Source organism: Oncorhynchus masou, chromosome 2, assembly GCF_036934945.1.
Source record: "Oncorhynchus masou masou isolate Uvic2021 chromosome 2, UVic_Omas_1.1, whole genome shotgun sequence".
In the NCBI taxonomy this organism is placed as follows: domain Eukaryota; kingdom Metazoa; phylum Chordata; class Actinopteri; order Salmoniformes; family Salmonidae; genus Oncorhynchus; species Oncorhynchus masou.
In genome coordinates this window covers 31,016,036-31,024,373 of record NC_088213.1, presented here as the reverse complement: position 1 = coordinate 31,024,373, position 8,338 = coordinate 31,016,036, and positions in this window count along the sequence as shown.

The window sequence follows — 8,338 nt, the reverse complement described above, 5'->3', positions numbered from 1 at the left end:
CCATGGCCTGAGGCTCTGCCTGTCCGGCTGGCCTACGTCTGTCTGTATACCCCAGAGGTAAACAGTGGTGCCATAGCGGACATGCCGAGTGTGTCCTGACTGGAGACAGTGAGAAAGCAGAGAGAGCACTGTGGCACTATTCAGGAGGTCCCTGCCAGGTTTCTCTTCTGGAGGCAGGGTTCATTTGATGAATGGCCATCCGGTAATGGGACATGTATTAGGACAAAATGGCTCTTTTAAAAGCCCCAGCTCGTTCTGTTGCTATGGCCAATTTGATTCAGGAATCAGTCAAGTGGCAGATGTTTCATGTAGGATCGTCGGTGTAGGTGCAACACACTGCTTAAGCACGGCTTCACATTGCTTTTAACAAGCCAATGAGAGAGGAGGGTGTTGAGGATGAACATCTGGGATAAGAGGTAAAGAATATTGTTGCTAATTCCAAAACACTATAATAAGTGATATCCTGAAGTGCCACAGGTGGGGAAGAGTGCAGGTGGGCAGGCAGACTAGGAGTTGGTTTCATAAAAAGACATTGGTGATGCGGAATTGTAGATAGCATTAATGAATTCCCTCAGAAAAGTATTGGCCTTTTTATGTTCAGTATGTGTACTAAATAAAGTGAATCATTTACAGGTAATTACTCATTTGAACATGAATTATTGTTAATTTAAGTTATGGTTTGTATTTTGTGAACTCTGAGCAAGCAAAACAAAATAACAGAAAATAGGTGAATACGATAACATACATGCATATGTTTTAAAATACCACCACAGGCGTTTCCCAGGTTGTGTGTGCGTGCAAAGTGTCTTTTTTTACGTGTCTAATTTAATGGAATTGCACGTCAGTGGTCCCTGGCTTCCCCCTCGTTCTCTAGTATTTTTGTCTAACTGGGGGAAAGAGACACTTAGGGATGTGACGATAAATTCCCTGTCTTTCCGCAAATGTGTTTGGGCTATAAGATAAACATAGGCTGGAATAAATTCATCACTAATGAAACATTCTGGTGGTCTCATGTTTACATGAACTCTATTACCACTAGGACCTGTCTAAGGTATTGACCTTCTGCCCTCTCACACCAGTAGACATCTGCAGCCTATAGTCCCTAATACGTATCTTACTGAACGGAGTAGAACTACAAACCCTTCCTTCCTTTTAAACAGTATGAAGACTTGGCTGTGCATCCTGTTCCCACATTAATGCAGTGTGATGTACGATGATCATAAACGACCTGTGGCTGCAGACATCTCAGGACACGTGGTCAGTGAGGGGTTGGATTCCACTACCTTAGTATAAGTCTTTTCTTCGCAGTCCAAAAAGGTCAAGGAAAGCACAGGAATTCAAACACACTTTAAACGTCTGCTTCTGGTGGATTTCTCCTCAGGAGAGGGGAACGTAGAGCGGATCAGTGTTTACACTGTAGATATTTATTATGGCAGGATTTGGACATTTATTGGTGTTGTAGCGTGTAGGGGGAAAATAGAATCTGAACAAGGTCTATAGTGGAGACCTGAACTGTTTGCTCTTCTTGGTTAAGTGGATCAGCTTCATTAGAAAACGTTTTAGCATCAGGAGAAATCATTAGAGTTGGGATAAACACAGGAGCCCCTTCAGGCCGCTATCTCCAATCAGATATGAGTGGAGTTCCCTTTTTACTTAATTTATCATTCTGGCCTCTAATACTGAATAAATAGTAGCCTACTAACGCTCAAGGATGTAGAAATACAGAAGGCTCCAGTTGCTTTGTGCTGTCTGTGTTAGAACCCAGTTAATGACAGTTAGTTAAAATACTATAACAACAACACAGCCATACATAACAGTCTACAACTCTCACATAGTCTTGTGCGGATGAATGTTGAGAGCAAGCTGATCTGATGAAGACTGATGAAAGACCTTGTTGAAGTGAATCTCCAGTATGGGTGGTTGTGCGTTATCCTCAGATGACTTGGAGCATGTTGTGTTGGAAAGTGATCCTTTCTGTAGTTAGCCCGTTATTTTGATCTGCCCTCTACCCCCAGCCCAGCCTACTGTACCCCATTGAAACACAGGCAGGCCCACTAACCAGGCCAGCAGACCGCTGCTGGCAGCACATTGTAAACTGTGACTCACACACAGACACAGAGAGAGGGTAAGGCTAAAACATGAATCAGCTGGCCCTGTAAGCAACACACAGGAACTTATATTGTTATACTACAGCATAGTCAACATGAGTGTTCATACCGCTGTCTCTGATGTCATTATCTCTCTCTGTGTGTGTGTGTGTGTGTGTGTGTGTGTGTGTGTGTGTGTGTGTGTGTGTGTGTGTGTGTGTGTGTGTGTGTGTGTGTGTGTGTGTGTGTGTGTGTGTGTGTGTGTGTGTGTGTGTGTGTGTGTGTGTGTGTGTGAGCGTGTTATCCTGTATCTATTGAATGGGGAAATTTCAGCTCAAATTGAGTGGGACAATATGAGTCACACAGAGACAACAACATAGACAGTCAGACAGAGACAACAACATAGACAGTCAGTCAGACAGTCAGACAGAGACAACAACATAGACAGTCAGTCAGACAGTCAGACAGAGACAACAACATAGACAGTCAGTCAGACAGTCAGACAGCCAGAGGCCCTTTCATGTGTCTGGTGAAACATGGGGATCCATCCTTAATGACACCTCTGGGACTGACAGAAGAGGTTTGTCTGGTAAGGCAGATTGGAAGTGGCTTGCAGATGAAAGTTAGAAAAATAAATAAAGCAATGGCAAGCAGTCAGGGTTTTTCTCTTGTCAAAGTCCACCCATAATGGGAGACATACGAACACACTCTCGTACGCACACAGACACACACACGCACACACGCACGCACACGCACACGCTCGCTCGCACACACACAGACACACGCACATGCACACGCTCGCTCGCACACACACACACACACACACACGCACGCATATACACACACGAACACACGCTCACACACACACACACGCTCACACACACACAGACACACACGCACATGCACATGCTCGCTCGCACACACACATACACATGCTCGCTCGCACGCACGCACACACACACACACACGCACATGCACATGCTCGCACACACACACACACACACACACACACACAGACACACACACGCACATGCACACGCTCGCTCGCACACACACACGCACGCACATACACACACGAACACACACACACGAACACACGTTCACACACACGCACACACACCACACACACGAAGAAAACAAGTCCTGCTCATGTTTTGTTTGCGGTGTTATGTATCAGTCACCAAGGAAACATTGATGAACTTCGGCTGGGAGTCTTTAGCAGTGGAATTCTGTGTTCATCCCTTTGTTGTGCGAGACTTTCTATGTAGGATTTTATTCTGCATCGCTACTCTTCTTTATTGTGTTAGAGTGCTTTACGAGTTAAATCAAAGCCATTATGACAGAGAAGCTCTGTTCTTGATCACATCGCTTCTATTTTAAGTGCAGACAATATTTGTTTCAGTGTTAAACAGGTCATTAAATCAACCTCAGAAGGATCAAATGGCTAATTAATCTCCTCCAATTGATCTTTTCATCAATTTTCATAGTCTGCTTAGAGTTAGAATAGTAATGGTAAGACAATCCACTCTTGCCTCATCCTGGCTCACTCACCTTCCAAACGCACTACATGTAAAACTGACCCTCTTCTCTCTCGTGTGTTCACACACGTTCCACTGTTCCTATTTTCTTTGTGCCAGTCCAAATTAGGCCCAGCTCTGCTAATACATCTCACTGTACAGGAGGTTGGCTAGCCCTTAAGGAAAATAACATGGAAACCCTCAGGACTTTCTCTTCTCTCTCTGAATGGCACACAGAGAGATGTTGTTGGCCCAGAGGAGCCATGGACTAATGATGAGAGAACCAGGGGTGTTGGTTTAATTGGGATTTGGATGAGTGTGTGTGTGAGAGTTTGTGTGTGTGTGAGCGTGCGTGTGTCCGTGCATGGGTACTTATGTGTGTGTGTGTGTGTGCGTGTGGTCATTGGTCTGGAGGAGGAGAGGGAGGTGGTATAGCCAGGTCTTAATTACTACAGCTTCAGATCCATGAGTGGGAGGGTAAACATGCTCAATGTGCAGCCCTGTTTGACTTGGCTGGAGTAGTGTGTGTGTGTGTGTCTGCATGGGTAGAGTTGAAGTTGATGAAGAGAGGTGAATAGATTGATTAAAGAAGGGACTGGGGGTCTAACGGCCTAACTTTTGTCACTGGTGCCAGGGGAGTGATTTACTCTGAGTATGGTCAGTCTGTTGTCTGAGCATGTTAACAAATCACAGCCTCAGGTCTGACCACCACCACACCAGGTAAACCTCCATAACTCTCTGACCACCTCCCACCCACCAACCCAGCCACCCACCCAGCCTGCCAGCTAGCCTGCAGAGCTACAGCCAGGTCTCAACGGCTGAGTGCTGAGTCGGTCTCATGGCCTAGGGGCAGCCTATGGTCTACTGACCCCTACCAGAGTCACCCTACCTGGGTGTATGACATGTCCAACCCTAAAGTGGATACAGCCTGAAGGTTAAGCTTGTGTCTGTTTTGATTCAAGGACTAAGGCAGTAAACAGAGAAAAACAGTGACAATTGTTTCCCAGAGGATGATACACTCTTAGAATAAAGGGTTAAACAACTGTTATTCATCTGTCCCCATAGGATAACCATTTCAGGTCCTAGATAGCATATTTTTTTCGAAGTGTGTAAAATAGATGAATTAAAAACAAATCAGTCCTGAATCATATAATCAATAAATCACACACTAGGGTCTGTGGTGTGTGGTGTCTGACCACCAGCAGTTCAGTATGACCCTGGGGGCACAGGGTGTTAAGATCTCCATAACTCCCTGATCCCCCCCTCTCATTATCAGCCCAGCCCCAGATCTGCCCCTCAGCCCCCTGGCCACAGCAACCCTGGCCTGCCCCTGCTCTCCCCAACCCTCCACAACTAGGAGATAACGCTGAAGAGAGACTCTCTGGCTGAGCCTAATTTACCACCCAGCTTCTAAAAGAGATTGTTTCTACATTTTGAAGTGTGTGTGTGCACACATGCCTGCATTCTTGATTAGAAAAAAGGAAAACAAAAGTGGACAGATATGATGAGAAGCTGTGTTGGTATGATCGAATTCCTATTTGCTATAGGATATCTCACTCAATGTCCTGCTCTCTGGACATTTCCTGATTCTACCATTAAAACTCTGTTTAATGACCACACTGTGTCAGAGTGAATTAGACCAGTCTGAGAGATGTGGGCCGTGGTGTGTGACTAGATCAATACAACACTACTTCACTACAGTCACGCCTGAGAAGGCTGGCAGTCTGTGAGCTGCTTGCCAGGCTGACTCTCTCTCTCACACACACACAGTGTGAGATGTGTGGAAGTATGAATATGAAGGATTTTCTCCCACCTCACAGGCCAACCTGTGTTATTTCTGGCCCCTGGTTTGTGTGGAGCGGCCACACATTTTTCAGCAGGTTCTTTGAGCGTTGTGGCAGCGGCCCTTCTTGCTGCTTTCATGTTCCTGTAAGAGGGTTCTTATGAGGGAGTAACCGTCGCTTCAGTGTTAAATGATCTCCCCCATCGTAAAGAGAAACGGAATATGATGGATCATTATATAGACATTGGGCTGCTGTGGTGGTGTGTGTATCTGTGTGTATGATTACATGCTTATTGTTACGAATCCCTTTTAGCCAGACAGTCTAGGGGGGATGGTAATGAGACCTGTAACATAACTCATGCAATTTATGATAGTGACAAAGTAAAAGTGTGAACGAAATAACCACGACAACTGAAATCTACCGTCAAACTCAGGGTTTATTAATAAACACACGGTAATGGGGGGAGCATGAAAAGGGGCTGAGCTGGACCCAAGGAAAGAAACAATAAGTATTCAAAAACACCCCTAAGCTAGACTAGCCTACTTTAACAACAGCTAACTAACTAACCAAAAATACAGTGGGTGGTCTGCCCAGTTCTAACTAGTGTATTTAACAAAGTTTACCTATGGGTAGTGTATGCCCATGGGCGACTTGTCTTGGTTCCCCCTTTTCCCACCAGCAAACAAACAAACACCATAACCAAAAACAATACTCACAGGTGATGACAAAGTGCTATGGAGGTGCTCAAACAAAAGAGAGGTCAATACACAAAGAGAGAGTGAAACAGAGAGCTCTATAGACATGGCATTTACAGAGAGATTGCTCTCCACAGCAAACAACTGACAGGGTTTTTAAACAAAGGGAAAGGAACGGTGATTGGGTAGGAAACAGGAGGAGGTGTGTCTTCTGATTGATGATTGGTGACTGATTGGGGAGTGATGATTTTCACCTGTGAGGGGAGAAGGAGAGAAAAGAAACACACACGGGATACACACACAGGATACTTGTATCTGTAACACTTATATACATGGGTATGAATGTGTGTATACGAATGTGTGTATATACGTGTGTTGTTTTAGAATTGTGTGATGGAATTATGCTCAAGGTGAGGCTCGATGGTGTTATTTTTAGTGTGTGTCTGGTAGTACATTCTGTAATTCAAATCAAAGTGTCTAATAAGTTCTCACATCTGTATGCACTTGCATGCTGAACACCAGCCTCAAATGAATCCTCTCCTTGTCTAACGTGAGAGGATAACTGTGGCAATGAGAGTGTGTGTGTGTGTGTGTGCGTGCGTGTGTGCGTGTGTGTTTGTGTGAGTGTGTGTTTGTGTGAGTGTTTGTGTGAGTGTATGTAGGAGGTTATGTGGCATGTGGGAGAGAGGGATAGAGTGTGGATTTATGTTAGATGTTTTTGTATGATTGAAGTGTCTGAGGCTGGTGTGTAAAGGGAGGAGGCTGGGTGGGGAGAGGTTTGGCAAGCAGAGTAAACATTGGACAATATTCTTGTTTCATGCCTGAAAATCAATAACCAGACCCCAGGGCTGCACGCACGCCAGACAGACCCCACACAGAGGGGCTCCTAGCCACCATATCCCCCCCCTTTCCTCTCCACAGACCACCAGGGACCCCAGCTTACAGTTTCTCTGCCTCTATCCCTCTTCTTCTCGCTCTCCCTTTTGCTCTCTCACTTTGTCACTCTCTCTCTTTCTTCATCTCCCACTCTCCCTCTCTCCCACTCTCCATTGAGGGCTGTTGAAGGGCACGGGAGAGGGCAAGTGAAGCAGTCTGGGAAATGCCTGTGAAATGACTCATCTTCCTCCTGACCTTTCCTGTGTGTATAATTGCCGTTCATATACTGTAAGGCCTGTGTGTTTACCCCTGCAGACTGACTGTTATTACTCCTACTTCTCCTTTATATTTCTCATTTGGCTCAGAAACAGGGGTTAAAGGTCAACTATTCACAACAGCTTTGACAAGATAAACACCTGTTTTTAAGTTCGTGGCTCCTCGTCCTGCCTTAGTTATCCTATTATCTCTACTATAAACCTCTCAAAGGACCTACACATACAGTGCCTTGCGAAAGTATTCGGCCCCCTTGAACTTTGCAACCTTTTGCCACATTTCAGGCTTCAAACATAAAGATATAAAACTGTATTTTTTTGTGAAGAATCAACAACAAGTGGGACACAATCATGAAGTGGAACGACATTTATTGGATATTTCAAACTTTTTTAACAAATCAAAAACTGAAAAATTGGGCGTGCAAAATTATTCAGCCCCTTTACTTTCAGTGCAGCAAACTCTCTCCAGAAGTTCAGTGAGGATCTCTGAATGATCCAATGTTGACCTAAATGACTAATGATGATAAATACAATCCACCTGTGTGTAATCAAGTCTCCGTATAAATGCACCTGCACTGTGATAGTCTCAGAGGTCCGTTAAAAGCGCAGAGAGCATCATGAAGAACAAGGAACACACCAGGCAGGTCCGAGATACTGTTGTGAAGAAGTTTAAAGCTGAATTTGGATACAAAAAGATTCCCAAGCTTTAAACATCCCAAGGAGCACTGTGCAAGCGATAATATTGAAATGGAAGGAGTATCAGACCACTGCAAATCTACCAAGACCTGGCCGTCCCTCTAAACTTTCAGCTCATACAAGGAGAAGACTGATCAGAGATGCAGCCAAGAGGCTCATGATCACTCTGGATGAACTGCAGAGATCTACAGCTGAGGTGGGAGACTCTGTCCATAGGACAACAATCAGTCGTATATTGCACAAATCTGGCCTTTATGGAAGAGTGGCAAGAAGAAAGCCATTTCTTAAAGATATCCATAAAAAGTGTTGTTTAAAGTTTGCCACAAGCCACCTGGGAGACACACCAAACATGTGGAAGAAGGTGCTCTGGTCAGATGAAACCAACATTGAACTTTTTGGCAACAATGCAAA